This window comes from Prinia subflava, chromosome 8, assembly GCF_021018805.1.
Source record: "Prinia subflava isolate CZ2003 ecotype Zambia chromosome 8, Cam_Psub_1.2, whole genome shotgun sequence".
Classification (NCBI taxonomy): Eukaryota; Metazoa; Chordata; class Aves; order Passeriformes; family Cisticolidae; genus Prinia; species Prinia subflava.
Window position 1 is genome coordinate 19,808,326 of NC_086254.1, and position 16,605 is coordinate 19,824,930.

At 45.0% G+C, this 16,605-nt stretch overlaps 1 protein-coding gene and 1 long non-coding RNA gene across 2 annotated transcripts in view; both read right to left on the reverse strand.

The window, feature by feature from the left end:
• LOC134553834 (M1-specific T cell receptor alpha chain-like) overlaps positions 1 to 16,605 on the reverse strand; it is a 225,863-nt gene that overhangs the window by 60,090 nt on the left and 149,168 nt on the right. The gene's annotated exons all lie outside the window — the stretch shown is intronic.
• LOC134553907 (uncharacterized) lies at positions 3,892 to 9,329 on the reverse strand. The gene is made up of 5 exons (XR_010081161.1): positions 9,243 to 9,329; positions 8,836 to 9,031; positions 6,046 to 6,219; positions 5,135 to 5,251; positions 3,892 to 5,004 (listed from the first exon to the last, which is right to left on the reverse strand). It is a non-coding gene; the product is annotated as an uncharacterized LOC134553907 (long non-coding RNA).

The window sequence follows — 16,605 nt, forward strand, 5'->3', positions numbered from 1 at the left end:
CAGATACCTACACCTTTGGAAGATCTGGCTCAGGTGTAACAGCTTCTTGGGGCACAAATACATCCTTAATCCCATCAAGACATCTTTCCTCCAGCCCAGGAAATTTAGACTAAAAAGTTTCTTGAATAATTTAGAGGTTAAAATTCCTTTGGAAATACTGAGGGATTTTGAAAGCAGTGCTGCATGTGCTTCCCATATTCTTCTCCATTTCTTCCATTACAAATCACTTCCAGCTGTAACCCTGCTTTAGTCTGAACCTTCAAGTGAAGCTTCTCTGAATCTCACTTCAGTTTTTCACCGTCCTGACCCTGGACTTTCCAAAGCCTCTGTATCACTTAGCAAGAGTTTCCAACTGCACCTGCTGGCAGGGGCAGAATGCAAATGAAGAGCGAAGAAGTTTAATTTGTGGCATGTGCAGACACAACACTTCTTGTGAGGTTTGGGTGGTTTCTTTGATTGGTTGGGGGTTTTTTGTTTGTTTTTTTTTTTTTTTCTCCTGTTTGAGCTATTTGCTGGATTTCATGAATTTGAAAGTGTTGTGAGAACAATAAACACTTTGGCCAGAAGGTAGCAGGAGAGATCAGAGAAAGAAGCTCAGTTTATATCAATAGATCTAACTTTACAAGGAACTTTTTAGTATTTGGGGGAAACAGAACATGCTGGTCAGAATACAACCAGCAGATTTGGGAATATGATTATTACATTGTATTTTTAGTGCTGTATAAGAAAACAGAAGGATTCAGTGGTACAAAAAGTGATTTAATATTGTCTATTCTCATGGAGTTTGATACTGTTTAAGTAAAAAACAACAAAAGAATACTTTTATCATCTTATCAAAATATGTTGAAAGGATTGTGTGAAGAGAAAGTGAAACATGGTCTGGTTTACCCTCTCAAATAAAAAGTTGAAATTAAAAACAATATTATGAGGAGATCCAATTTAAAAAAAAAGGGAGGGGGGAGGAAGGCATATTTTTAACATCATTCCATGTACTTGAATTACTTATAGCAAATTAAAACTCATAGAAGTTTTGAGGTTTGCTTTGAGTATCCTTTTAAATATATGCCCACCCTTCCTCCCAAACACAAGCCTTGCAGCTGGGGCTGCAGCAGCTGCAGTGATGGGCACAGACAGAGCTCTGACACCCTGTCTGGCCTTACAGGAGGAAGAAAGGAGCAGCATCAGCCACATCCCCTCCAGACCCATCTGAACTGCAACTGGCAGCACTTTCCCTGTGCCTCTTTGGCAGGAAAGTACTAAATAAAACCCAGGTCAGGTTGCTGTGCTGTTCCAGAGGCAATTGAGGACCTGAGGGTGAGGAATTCTGGCCCTAGAACACTGTGGGGCAACACATGGGAAAACCCCAAGGATTTCTGTGAGGACAAGGCTGAGGCTTTGATCTGGGCCAGTTCAGGGGGCTGAAGTGCAAAGGAATTTGGTAATGTAGAGATCTTGATACTGTCCTGAACTTCTCCTTCTGTCACATTCTTGCTGGCTCTGGAAAAGCCAATCCACTGAAGGAATGAGACTGGGAGTCCTGCCTGGTGCTGCCAGAGCCTTTCTGGCTCCATCCTTCATGTCTTGGGCACAGAAACCTTTCAGATATTGAATCTTGCTTGCACCATTCCCATACCTTTCTGCAGAAGCAAGAAAGGTGTAGACTTGGAGCATGAACACTCCTCTCCCTGGATATAAATAAAAATGTGGGAGAAAATGCAAAGTATTTTCCCTGCTATTTCAATTTCGTTGTTCCTCCTGATGCTTTCCTGGGTAACCTCTTGGAAAGAAGTTTATTTATTATTTCTGAATGCTTTTAATGTTCTCTGCCACTGGAGGGAACTCTCACCACTTTGATTTGCTCAGCAGGACAGATGTCAGATACCACACTCTGTGTGTGAGACTGGTTTGAAAGACAGGTGTCTGCCAAGGAGGGCGGGACTTCCTTTGGAATGGAAAATATGACCCCCTTCCCTCCAAGTTATTATAACTTTGAAATTATGATGCTTTCAGGAAAAGAGATAGGAAAAGGAATAACAGTCCTTTACCAGTATGTGTATGTCTAACACCTCAAACAAACAGCACCAGCAGCAGCAGCAAACAGCCCCAGACACGCAGTCCCGGCCGTCTCCGGGCCGCGGGCGCTTTCCCCTTTGGTGCAGTTCCGGTCACAGCCAGCAGGGGGCGGTGGTGGCTCCCGGCCGGGCAGGGCGGGTGCGCTGATTGCCCCGAGCCTGCAGGGGGCGCTGTGGCCGTGTCTCCCTCAGGCGGTGATGGCGGCTCAGGCCGTGGAGGCCTCCTCTCTGTGTGTGTGTAACAGCGGGCCCAGCCGGCAGGAGAGGTGGAGAAGGGGCTTCTTTTACAACCCCCCTGCAGCAGCCGGCTCCGGTACCCCTCTGGATGGTGAAATGAGCTGTTGCAGGGACCTCAGAAGCAGCAGCTGGAGGGACAAGCAGACTCTGGAGCAGCAAATGAGGTGTGTGGGAGACTCTGCAGGGGCTGTGGGGTGTCCGGCGGGCTGTCCCGGGGAGTGCAGGGTTACAGTGTGAAGAACCTGGAGCAGTGGCAGAGAAGTGGCAGGGCTGGGCAGCAGCAGCCTGGCTCCCAAACACTGCCAGGAGAAGGTTCCTCTGAGGGGGCTTGGGGGCTTGGAGTCCTGTATTCTCCTCTGAGGCACCCGAGTGGATGGTGAGAGTGCTCAGTGGGGGCAGTCTGGGACAGTGTCATGAAATGAGGGCTTTAGGTCAGTGAAACACTCACTGTCACAGGTGTCAGCAAAAGCAGGTTCAATACAAATTTGCCCAAGTGTGGCACAGTCTAACAGCAAGAAAGGGGTAGAGCTGTAAAAGGAAGTCCCTCCCATTGAGTCATGAGGTACAGAAAGGAGCCCCCTGCTTTCTAAACTCCTCCTCATGGGATGTGTGGATGGGTCCAATCCTAGTCCCAGACTTCATCAAGACTTTATGACTAATGGATTATAACAGCACTTAATCATTAACCTTTCCCTCCTGTCCATCTGATTCCACTGGTTTTGCCTAAGGAAGTATTCTCAAAATATAAATCTGCCTGAGTGATTGGGAAAAGGTGTGGAATGCTTGAGAAAAAGGTTCTGGGTTTCATTGGAAAATTAGGATTAAAATGCTGGTGAATGGCTCCCCCTGATTTATGTCATGGTGTTAGAATGCACTAAATGAGGATTTTCCTGCATTTGGATTTGCCATGCAAATTTTACAGAGCTTCTACAAGGGCTCAGGGTCTTCTCTGGGAGTCTACAGAACCTCAGGGTCTGAGCTGAGCAAGCTGACTGCAGCACACCTTGCTGTGTCCTCTGCAGAGGCTCTCTCAAAGCCAGCAGGAACTCAGCCAGGGGGAGAAAAGCCTTCTTTCCCCTGCAGGATGTGGTTAATTTGTTTTTTCAAAAGCAGGGCAGGGTTAATCCTGCCTGGTGTGACTGAGTCAGAAATGGTGACCACAGCATCCTGCCTGTAGCTTGTGAGAGGGGCCTGAGCTGGGGAAGGTTTGTGCTGGGCTCTGTTAGGTGAGAACCAAGTTGCTATGGGAAATATCACTCCATCAAACCACCTGATATTATTTTTTGGTGACTCCTTCCTCCTATCACTGAATGCAAAACAACAGCAGGGTTTCTTCTCTGCTGAGATGAGCCTTTTCCTCCCTCATGCCTTCAGCAAGGACTCTCCTCACTGAGGTTCTGGAATGTGCCAGAGAGACCCTTCCCTGCACAGAGTCTAGAAAAGACAAATCCAGACAACAGGAAAGCTGCATTTTCAAAGCTGTGTTTCTAATCCCTGTGGGCTTTAGGTGAGTTGGATTTCAGCAATCTCCATGCCAGATTCAGAATAAAAAACACAGAAAACCAACAGCATTTTGGCCAAGTACAACTTTATTTTTGTCACTACTGCAGGAACCTAAAGTGCATGTGTAATACATTTGGCAGAAGAAATACAGGCTTAATAAAGAAATGAACATTATCTGGATGAATTGAATCACTTCAGATCCTACACAGCTCTTCTCATCTGCAATACACACTTTTTGTTATTAAATCTAACCCAAAGCTACAAATGGCCACTACTGGCCTTGAATTCCCTCTGCAGTAATGCTCCAGTTGCACAGGCAGGAACACAACATGCCAGGGAAAGGTGCTTTTAAAAGGCCAAGTATGTAGAGTGAGCATTGGAATTTTCAAAGCTGTTGAAGCAGATTGGACACTTGTGTGCAAATGCCAGAAGAGTGAGGAGATCTGCTTAGCAGGAGCATGAGGATAAATGCACTCTCCTCAGTTCTCAGAGGAGAGGAAACAGCAAAAGCATTTAAAACTCTCCAGTGTCAATCAGCTGGCCTGGCAGGAGTGATGAGTGATCAATGTCTTCAGGGGAAGGTGCTGCCTTGTGTCCTGGCTGGTTTCTGTCAGCAGCTCTGCCCCTGCTTGTTCAAGCCCCTTGTGCTGCAGGTTCACGTTCTTTGCTGCTCTTCTTCAGGTTCCTCTTGCTTTCATTCTCCGTGTGTGGAAGAGCAAGGGGAGGTTTAAACTACATTAAATGAAATTGGGCCTAAGATCCGCTGCTTGATAACTCTCAGATCAGGAGAGATACACTCACAAAAGTTAGGCTGGGCTATCTTTTGTGCGTCTTTAGATACTTTAGTTTAAAAATCCTTACCCTGCCTGTCTTTACTCCCACTTCTGTATTTTGGGATCCTTGCCTTTGAATCCTTATTTGTCTGGATTTTTCTCCAGGCTTTGTACTCTACTACTTGAAATAGTCAATGAGATTTTTCTTAGGCTAATCAGGTAATACCTGTGTTTATCTGGCAACCAAAATTTGGGAACCAGCTTCCAGGAACTGAGCTTTGAATTCAGAAAAACACTGTTTCCTTCGTCCTTTGGGAGACAGGGAGGTCTTGTCTTAATTGCTTTTTTGGGACAGAATTGATTTTCTTGTGTGTGGTTTGGCCATTGTTGTTGTCTTTTCCCCCAGAAACCTGCAAGAGCTGTTAAATGGAATCAGGAGCAGATGAATAGGCATCATTCCTTGTGGGGCTAGTGACATACACAGGGACAGGCAATCACTGCTGGAAGTGCTTCCAGGCTTTCTACAAACCAAGCTCTGTGCCCGCTTACCTCAGGAAAGAAACAACTTGATACTCATGAGGGTGTTGAAGGCAATGGTCTTTGCCAGCAGGACTCGCAAACCCAACACAGCCATGGACAGCATGTTCACTCTGTGCCCTTCAGGATCTGCTCAGTGACCAGAAAAGAGGGGAGAGATCATGGTCTGGGTTTTGATGTGGTGACCTTGGCAGAAAGTGGGAAAAACCACAGGTGGCAGTTTAAGGGAAAGGAAGAGCAGCAAAGGAACAGACAGTAGAGAACATGGCAACAACAGGGGAGCACAGGTCTGTCTCCATTGCTTTTTGCTTCTTGGGGCTTGTGTGTAACTGCAGGAGCTACCTTGGAACAGCCACTTGTGTGTGCTGAATATGTTGTGTTCTCCCCTTGAGAAAATACATTTCCTTGCCTTTATGGCCCAAAGAGCAATGCAGCTTGCCAACCTGTTTGTGTGACTCACCTTGTGCTGACGGCTCTGTGCTGTTGCAAACCTTCTTACTGCCCCCTTCAGCACCATGAATGACCTTCAGGACTACAAAAGCAATCCCACAAAATACAAAATGTGGTTTACTAAAAAAACCTCAAAACATAGCACGCCTTTAACTTTTTGTTGGTGTTGGAAAGGCTGTTCCAGGCTGTGCTGCGGGAAGTTTGCTGCTACAAAGGGTGAAATATGTAGTCATAAGGAAGTCCACATTTTAAACAAATAGATTATGTCTTCCCTCTTCCTCCCAAAGTTATTGAACAGTAGAAACCATTTCTTTGACATGCTTTGAAACATCTTTCATCTCTCCCTGATGAAGTACCAGATGTCTTTCTCCTTTCTGCTGGCTGGTCAGCACAATGCTGACAAGCAGGAGAACACCAAGCAGCACAGGACACTGTCCCTAGAAATGTGTTGCTCCTGTGCTACCAAACTGTACCTGGCAGTATTGTTGTCATGCTGCTGTCGAACCTGTCCGTGCAGATCACCGCTGTTGTTGGTTCCTTAGAGGGCATCTCCAAGCTGATGTTCTTTGTAGGGGAAATTGTTGGCAAGGTTGTTGTTGTCCCAGTGGTAGCAACATCTGATTTAGTTGTTTTCTCCACAATGACCTCTAGGATAGAAGTTTTTGGACTGTATGTAAAAAAACTTGTGATTGGGTATGATTAATTGTACCGCAAGCTTGCCCGAGTGCTGAGTGACTAAAAATTCACATATACTCCAACTGTGAGTAGTTTGTAACATTCTCATTGACTGTCCTTTATGTAATTATCCTTGCCATAAGAAGTAGAAGTAACAAGTAGTATAAGTAAGAAGATTGCCTTAACTTGCAGCAGCTGTCTTAGAAGAAAACTATTGTCATCAAAAGTATTTAGAAGCACACAAATCATTGTAGTACCAAGATTTGTATTTTACACTAAATACTTTTGCCTCTAGATCATGTCATTTATGGGAATCAATAGCAATCACAAAAACCAATGTCTGAGCTTAACTCAGATTAACAGTTTGAATTTGAGTAAAAACATGGAACTGAACTGAATCGTCCAGCAGCCTTCCTTGCCAGAAAGGGCTCAGCTTATGAAAGGCTGACACATCCACACTGATTTATGTGTCTGTTTTGACAGGAGCAGCCTGAGGGGTCTCTTGGGTAAAGAGAGGTGCATTAGAGTTTTCATTTTGCAGGCAGAACTACACTTTTCCACACCTACAGAAACCAGACACCCAAGAGAAATCCAACATTTCCTTCCCAGGTGTTGTACCATGGTTGGCCAGAGCCTGTCAATCCTGTGCATTCTGTGTTCTCTGAGAAGACCTTGAAAGGCTTTTCATGTGGGCTCCTCTCCAGGCTTTCCCAACAGACACAATACAAACAAGCTGCTTCTCTGCAATAACACCCTGGGCTACATCATCAGCAAGAGATCATGTACACAGTGCAACTGTAGTTCAGAGAGCAGAGGATTTCTTTTATCTGACCCCAGAAGCCTCACCTGAGTCCCACTAGTTTGCATTACCTGACAATACAGCCGTGAATTTCTGCCACTGCTTGGTTCTGGAAGGGATTTGTGTTTTATGTTCTGACAATTTATTTGGACAGAAAGTTGTACTTCTTCACGTTAGTCTTATAAAATCACAGGAGGATCTCTATATTACAGAAAATAATGGGCCTTAGCATTCTCAAAGGATGTTTAATCTAGAATAATCCAACCCAAACTAAAAGGAAAACATTCTCTGTCCTTAACTGAGAGAATCCTCAAGAGAATATGCGTGGAGTATCCCAAAGTGAAACTACTGGTTGCAAGTTTGTCATTTGGATTTAGGGGTGTTCTCAAAACAACTTATAACCACAACAATAATAATATAAAAAAAATATAGTATATAAGATATATAACATATAAAATACTTTATATATATATAACATATATAATATTGAATTAGGGTAAAATATAATAATATGTATCTTCATGTGTGCATATTAAACTGCATATTAGTAGCTCCCAAAGGAATTCATAAACAAAAAGGAGAGGTTGCTCACATCTTGGAAATTTTTATTCAACTTATTCAGTATTTAAGCAGTCTTAAAAGTGACTTTGATTCATAAAGCCCAATATCTTTTTTTGTCAAACATAACTCTAGAGTCTCTGTGCAGCTCTGAAAGTATTCTGTCTTTAGCTAGAAAGAGAAAGTCCTTGAACAGCATGGAAAGAACAGGTCTTTCTTTTGAATGGTAAATCTGCATTCTTTTCTCCCTTTGGATTTGGAAGTGCACCAAGATCGTTCCTAAATACACATTTATTCACATGCAACTTATCCTACACATATGGACAGGTACTAGGCAGCAGCCAAGGCAGTCCCATGTCTTTGTGGAAGGAGAGCAGGAGTAAAATAACATGGGGTGTTCCTGCAGTACTTTAAAGTCCTGCAGACCTCTGAAAGAGCAGCAACAATTCCTGAGGGATGCACCTGAATCTTTAAGATAACACAGATCAACACCAAAAACTCGTCTGCCACCCTAACATTCACATTCTTCTAAAAAATATTGGGGTGCCATGCACCCTTTTTGTACATCATGGAGTTCCAAATAAAGATAGCTATAACTAAGGCATCTTATAATTCCTACTCACCACATTGGTCTTTTCAGAACCCACAGGACTTGGGAGACAATTATATTTCATTCCAGGTACTCTTGGATATGAGGCTCTTGTGAGAATTTAAGCCCAAGGCTGTTTAACCTCATTCCTCCCCTGTCCTCAGGGCAGTGGAATTACTTACCTGGGGACACTGTGAGTGTGGTGCCAGTGTCAAACCAGAACTTCTCCAACCAGGCAGTTACAGATCTGTCTCCAAACTCCTCACCACTGTCAGCTCTTCACTGAGCTCTGCATTCCTGCCCCAGGTCAGTCAGTGGAAGTCCACTGGACACTTGACAGGAGATTGGAGCCAGAGTGCTGCCCAAACTGGGAATCCATTATCCCATGCTAAGTAGTGCCCTGCTGGTGTTTGGGGATCATGGGATAATGGTGCTATGCAGAGTGAGCCCAGTTGTTGCTGGGAAACCTTCCTGAGCAGGTCCAAGCTGAGGATTTGGCTTGAAAGCCTGGCTGGAGAGCGAGTGCACTCAAGGCATTACTGCAGCTGAAAAATCTTTCAGTGAACCCAAACCATTAAACTCATTTTCTCACCCCCACCTCAATTTTAAAGGATATTTTAGAAATAAAGAAATGTCACTTACTTGGTAGAACTGTGAGATTCGTCCCCGATCCAACCACGGTTTCTCTCCACACTGCAAAGACTTATTCCAAAAACTCACTCTTTCCTCATGGTGTTCAAAAGTGTTGTAAATCAAGACATGGAAAGCTAGGTAGTTGGCCTAAATATCCATAAGTGCAAGTCCATGACAAATTCCAGAGGTACATTTACTTTGTAAACTGGAAAGGGAAAAAATTTACCTGAATAGTTCAATGATTTCAGTTAGTTTGATTGAGTACAGAATTTTCTATTTCTCCCTTTCTTCCATCTTTTAGAACTCCTATGAGCTCTTTTATGTATCCAGGATAAAAAGAAATATTAAAAAAATGTTCTATTACTCTTCTTAAATATTACAGTCATCCCTCCCCTTTCTTTCCCCTAATATCTCACCCTTTTTTCCTTCTTTGGGTTTTTATATTGGTTCCTATGCTGTTTATATCATTGTGCCCCAGCCCCCCAAACACAGTGAGGTATTTCATATCAAAAACTCTCTCTGTTCCACTACACAGAATTTTGGATTATACAAGCAGTCACATGACTTCTTCAGTGGTTTCAGACCAAACGTACCACAGAAAAAAGCACTATATTGCTTTCAAGGAAGGACCTAAAATAACACCAGAAAGACTGAGTTGTAAATGAGAACTTGGGGATTACATGACACCTCTGAAAAGTCTGAGGGAGTTAAGCTGGAAAGAAAGCAGGAAATTTATCAGTACTTTTTTGATATTTCCAAGCATTTCTGAAAATTCTTCTGACTTGCAGGAAGCTTTCCATTTGTTTCAATGCTCAGAAGCAGGAGGAATGTGCCCTCTGGGCTCTTAGAATTGGTGTCTGGGGGTATCTTAGAAATTCTTTATGGTGTTTTAGGTAAGAGGAGAAAGTAGGCAAAATGATTGTTCTTTGTTGTGTAGAGGCACTGAAACCTTGGGAGTGAGGATCAAAGAGTGAAGGAGTGTGTTGTTATTGCACAGCCTGGTTTTTGGTAGCAGGGAAGGGCAAGAGAAGTGGCTTCTGTGAGAAGGTGCTAGAAGCTTCCACCATGTCTGACAGAGCCAATCTCTGATGGCTCTGAAGATGGACATCCACTGATGATGAGTGATATCAATGGAAGACTCTGTGCTCCTGGGCCAGCTGTCACCTTGCCATGGACTTGAACTGGGGACACTTTCAAAAGACTGGCAAAACTTATCACAACTGCAGTCTATTACCCCTACTTCTCTTCCTTGTGGTACTACTGACAGGGCAATGGGAGAGCTGGGAAGCAGCAGGATTGCCCTGGGAGTGATGCCTTAGAGACCTAGAAATAAAACAACACAGTTTTCAGACAGTATGAGTATAGGAGGTAACATAAGGGCTGGAGGGCTTATTTATTATTCATTGGAGGCCTCCTTATTATTTATTGGAGGCCTCCAATGGGTAGATATGAAAAACTGCAAAGGTGCATGCAGTTTTATAAACTTAGCTTAGCAAATTAGCATAAGTGACAAGAATCCCCAATTAGAAGCACAAGTGATAAAGTACTTCCCCCCTTTTGGTTCCAGCTTTTCTGTAGCCCCCCTTTAAGGAACTAAACTTTGTTTATCAAAATTTGTCTGGGGAGGGTATTTCATCCTTGGTTCCCAGGAAAAACCAAGATAGGATAGGCACCTTGGATCCCCGGGGTCTGGAACCTCTAGAATGTTTTGTCTTGTGCAAAGGGTAGGGAAAGGGTAGGGGAAAGTACTGGAGCTAGCTAGGAACTCTGTAACTCTTTAGGAATATTCTACAGAGCTGGAAATATATATAAAAGAAATATAAAAGCAGAAATCATTCTGGAATCAGAGTGGTAGGAGTAATGGGTAAAAGCAGAAGTGAGAACTGTAGTCAGTTGAGAACGCAGTGGGAAATGTGGATAGGAAACAAGTGAGGAATGGTATGAACAAGACAGATGTAATAATAAGAAGAAACCGAAGGGCTGAAAGGGGTGAACTTGGAGTGTGCATATGCACAAGGAATAGCTGTGGGGGAAAAGAAAATCCTCTGGGAAATTACCATGGCTGGGTGCCTCTTTACAGTGCCTGTGCAGAAACACACGGAGTAGAGGAACAAACATGAGACATTGGAGCTCCACCAGCAGGTGCAGGACAATGACCTCATGGACAGCAGAGAGAAGTGTTGGGACAGCTCACGTGACCCAGGAAGGAAAGTGTGTGGTGCAATGCAGGCCAGGGCACAAGAGAGGATCCTGGGTTGGGTAGGGTCAGGTTCAGTTGGGTTGGGTTGGGTTAAGTTATTTTGGGTTCAGTTGGTTTGGGTAGGGTTGGGTTGGGTTGGGCCGAGTTGGGCTGGGTTGCAAGGGCCCATAAAGATCATCTGCTTCCAATCCCTCTGACATGGTCAGGGACATCTTCCACTATCCCAAGTTGCTCCTAAGTCCAGCTTGGCCTTGGACACTTCCAGGCATGGGGATGCTCTGGGCAATATGTGCCAGGGCATCACCAGTCCCACAGCTAAAAATTCCTTCTCAATATCCCATCTAACCCCGCCCTCTGGCAGTGGGAAACCATTCTGCCATGTCCTGTCATTCTGGGCCCTTTTCCAAAGTCTCTCTCCAGGTCTCTCTTGGAACTCCTTAGGCACTGGAAGAAGCCCTGAGGTCTCCCCAGAACCTTCTCCTCTCCAGGCTGGGCACCCTCAGCTCTCTCAGCCTTTGAGCTCTAACTCTGCAGGCTGGAGGCAGCGCTGTGGGATCATGGAGATGTGGTGGGAGAGCTTCCAGGAGCATTGTAGTGAGTGAAGCCAGGCTTCAGGGAAGACAGGCTGGGAAGGCAAGGAGTGGGCATTGTCCTTTCTCTGAGGCAACAGCTGGGATTTGTGCTGTGGGATGAGAGCAGATGGCTCAGGATTGGAGGCCACATCAGCAGCAGGGACACTCTAGTGGGTGGCTACTACACCGCACCTGATGGGAAAGAAAAAGGCAAGACCTTCTTGGGACAAAAGGGACATTCCTGGGCTCTGGTCCTCATGGGGTGCTTGAAGTGTCTCAAGTGTCTGATGGCAGGACAGCACAGCCGAGCACACACACTCAGGAGTTTACTGGAGTGTGCTGATGCAAACTTGCTGACACAGGTGGCTGGAGAGCTGGACCTCCTTCTTGCCAGTGAGGAAGAACTGATGGATGTGAGGTGGTTGGGGCAGCCTTGGCTGCAGTGACCATGCACTGTTTGAGCTCAGGACCCAGGGAGAAGAGAGCAATGCAAAACCAGGAGTGGAGCCCTGGGCTTCAGGAGAGCAGAATCTGGGCTCTTCAGGGATCTTCTGGGAGGAATCCCATGGGTTTTGGTCCTGGACAGAGGAGGGCTCTAGGAGAGCTGCTCCTTTGCAGAGATTAGCTCCTTGAACCTCAAGAAGGGTTCCTCTTGACAAAGCAGTAAGTCAAGCATTGTGTGAGAATGCTAAAATGATGAACAAAGGGCTCCTGAATAAACTTGTAAAGGGTAAATACAAAGCAACCATAAGTGCTTCTTCAACCCCTGTTCTGATATCTCTAGTGGACAGATTCCTAGTAGGAAGTGCCATTTCTGGTGTCCAGATCTTGTTCTTCATGCATCTGCTTCTGGCCGTTGTTGGATCTGAAATTAAAAGGATCTTAGTTGTTACCAAAATCCTCCTGTGTGCTCTGAGACTAAGAGAAGAACATAATGACGAACTTAAATGGAAATGTCTAAACATAGACGGTTCCTGCCCACTTGCTCAACTGGAGCTGGTGATCAGTGTCTAAAATGACCTGTTTGCAAGAGCCAAGTTCTCAAGTTGAATGTTGAAGAAACTGTTCTTGGAAAAATAGGAGGGGTTTTCTGGTGTTTGAGTAATTCTGGGAATCAAACTGATGTATGCCCACAGAGCTGTCTGAGGAAAAATAGACAAGGCAGGGCCACCATGTTTCCCCTTCATGAGAAGGGAGGGAGACAGTTTGTGTGTGGTGGTTCAGTTGTTTTCAGTCACTGTGGTACGTAGCTCTCACTGTGCTAGATGTTTCTACAAAAACATTTGAGGGTTTTTCCAGTGGCAGGTGATGCCTCTTCTTTCATTTCTTTGTAGTGGTGCCTTTTGCTTTCCTGTCCCTCTGCTCTGCTCTACTTCTGAACATCTAACACTGTTCCAGAGGATTCTCTACAGTAAAAGTAACGTTATCATCCTTGCTTGTTTGGACAGATTGAGCTGTTAGTATTAATGTCGTTAAAATTCTGCCCTGATTTGTATCTGGGGAGAAGTCACTTAGGCTTAATAACTTTATATCTATTTTCATTCTGTATTCCCTAAGCTCTTCCGGACCTTCAAGCACATCTGTCCTTGAAGACAATTTGTATGCCAAAGAAAAAAAATCTGTCCATGTTTAGAAATTGTTCAGAGGATATTTTGGTTCAGCTGATGGTGCTCTCATTGACTGTCTTTGCATTGATGACCTAAAGATGCATATTTACTCAGCTATTTAATTTTTAGTATTTCTAATTTGAGTTCCATTTTTATAAGGGTCTCATGAATTTTATCCCAATTAAATCAGAAGTTTTCCTCTTAAATATTCTAATTTTGTGAACTGATTATTTGACCACTAAGCTGCACATTGTTTGAAGTTTTGATTTATTTGTATGTGCTTTTCAATGAGTTTCTAGGTAGAGAACATCTGGTTATAGTTGACTGAAATGGGCTTTTAATTTCATTTTTATCTTGGTTTAATCATTTTGCATAATGGTACCCTGGAATTGTGGAGCATTTTCCTAATCCTCAGATGCAGTTCTAAGACACAAAGAGAAAATAGCATGATTTCATCCTGTATGCATTGTTGCTGTTCTCAAGGACAGAGGTGTGTTTCTCATTTTTAATCCCTTGAGTGTGTCAATTTTCTTTCTTTTCCTTGTTGCTTGCGTGCTGCAGGAAAGCTGTGGAATGTACTGATGTGATGTTTCCAGTCATTTCAACCCTTGGCATGAAAAAGAGAACAAGCTCTAAACACCTCCTACAACAGGCCTGGGCACACACAGGTGCCTCACATCCCCTGCTCTGGCTGGCAAATCTTCCTGGAGCAATGAGACCTCACCCTGCTCCTCACTGAGATCTCCCAGGCAGTTAAACAGTCCCTTTGAGTGGCCACAGAAACACACCTGTGCTCACAGCCTCCCACAAGCCACACATGCTTGAATTTCTTTGCTTTCAAAGTTCAGTTCTGCCTTTCTTTTTGCTATCAATATCCCGGAATAGTGTCTTGGTTTGAAAGACAGGTGTCTGCCATGGGAGGTGGGAACCTCCCTTGAAAGGGAGAATATGACCCAGATCCCTCTGAATTATTATAACTTTGAAATTAAGGGTCTTTCAGGCAAAGATATGGGAAAAGGAATAACAGTCCTTTACTAGTATGTGTATGTATAACTAGGCAAACAAACAACAGCAGCGGCAGCAAACAGCCCCAGACACGCAGTCCCGGCCGTCTCCGGGCCGCAGGCGCTTTCCCCTTTGGTGCAGTTCCGGACACAGCCAGCAGGGGGCGCTGGTGGCTCCCGGCCGGGCAGGGCGGGTGCGCTGATTGCCCCGAGCCTGCAGGGGGCGCTGTGGCCGTGTCTCCCTCAGGCGGTGATGGCGGCTCAGGCCGTGGAGCAGAGGGGAGGTGGCTCCCTTTGCAAAACTCACGGGGAGCAGCCGGCCTCAGGGCTGCTGCAGGTGGTGAAATGTGCTGTAGCAGGAACCTCAGAGAGGTGAGCTGCAGCAGCAGAGGTGAGCATACCTGGGCAGCAAACAAAGTGTAGCAAAATCTCTGAAGCTGTGGCAGGAACCATGGGGGTTGGGTGGAGGCATGATGTGGAATTAAAGTGTAGCAAAAAGGCTTAAGCAGCAGCAGAAAATAGGGGGACTCAGGCAGCCAGGCTCCCCCCCAAGCAGTGGGGGATGCTCCCTCCAGGAAGCAGGAGAGGTTCAGGGTCCCAGGTTTCCCCCGAGGCACCCAGGCAGATTGTGAAGGGCCCCCCCAGTGAGACTGAATAAAAAAGGTCCCAGTTCAATGGCTGCTCTTGCCAGCAGAGGCTCACGCATGGTAAGGAGAAGCAGTGAAGGACAAAACTCTGCAGTATCAGCAAATTGTCCCCTCAGAGACAGACAGAGAGACAGTGGGACAGAGAGTCCTGAGCCCAGGCCCTGATCCCCAGCCCAGTCTCGCGGTATCTCTGCACTTTTCCCAGAGAAACGCCCCTAGCTTAGAGACTGCACCCCTTCCCCCCTCGTCCCCATCCTGCCCACATCTTTTATCTTTGAAGTATTACTGTTCCCATCTCTTAAGCAACACATGGGAGAAAAATACCCTGAGAGAAAGAAAAAAAAAAAAAAAAAGAAAAAAAGGAAAAATCTCCAACAAGAGGAAATGATAACTGAGTCCCCCTTTCCTCGACAAATGGATCTCTAGGCAGGTGAAAGCACATTTTGGGGGTAGTTTGTCCATGGTTGTTGGAATTCTTCCTTCAGCATTTGCTGAGAGATCAACGCTTTCCAAAAGAAACTATCCTGGCCCTTCCACCATAATACTTCTTGCTCCCTGAAAAATCTCCATTCGAATTTTAACAAAAATTTCTTCTTCTTACAGGGGAGGGTTGGTGGAGAAACAGCTCACTCTGAGTTTCTATCCAAGCACATCCATCTTATTCCCTCACATATTTACCAGAGGCTGTGTCCAAGGCTTATTGATGAAAAGCTGGTGCTGGGATAGGTCTGTTAAGAAGGCAACTTTTCACTTAAAGGCTGTGGTGGGAATTATCTTCTTCCCTGGACAGAAATATCCTGCTCTACCTTCTTAACAAAACAGAGAAAAGTTAGTGGTGATGGATTCCCTGGAGACACTACAGGGAATCACAGAAAACTAGATCTTGAAAGTGAAACAGTAAATCACAACATCAGCTATGGAGAGGACAACTAAAAGCACTGATTTGAAAAGTGAGCTGGAGTATCTGCTTGGGGAAGAGCCTGGGCTGCTGACACCTACAAGACAAGAGGGAGGTGACAGGAGAAATCAGGTGGCATTATCTTTGTGTTTGTAGCCTTTGCAAGACAGATGACATTGGCCTGACCAGCAGTGCTGCGTTAAATGGCTCTGAGATTAATCCACTGCAGAAATCCTTCCATAGGGCCAGAAGGGAAAATGACTGGGGACCCTGTGGACAGGAACTGGGGATACAACTAGAAGAAACTGAGGAGTTGTATTGGCATCTTAACAGGAATTACAATAGTTTGGAAATTATAGGGTAAATCACAGTTGCTGCTCACTGGATGGAATGCAGTTGGCATAACTGGAAACCTATTCCACCATGATTCCCCACACACACCTGCTAAGGGGGATGGGATGGGATGGGATGGGATGGAATGGAATGGAATGGAATGGAATGGAGGGTGGGGCAGAGCAGAGGCACCATGGCCAGGCTCTGTTGGAATCATTGCAGGGAGGGGAACTTGATGGTATTTTGCATAAATGGCATTCCACCTGTCAACCATTGGAGACAGAGGAAGTTATCCTACTGCTGACCCAGCAGCTGTGGCCAAATCCCTCTCCTTAGATGAACTTGCTTCATTAAAGCCTAATAATAATATTAATGCACCTCTCCGTCCAGAAGTTACCCACCCCTGAGGTATGACCTACTCTCACTGGGTATGTGCTATGTGTTCTTTCTGGCTGTATCTTTAAAAGCAAAGCAGGAGGATTTTAGACCCATCAGTAACACAGGTGTGCATGACTAGA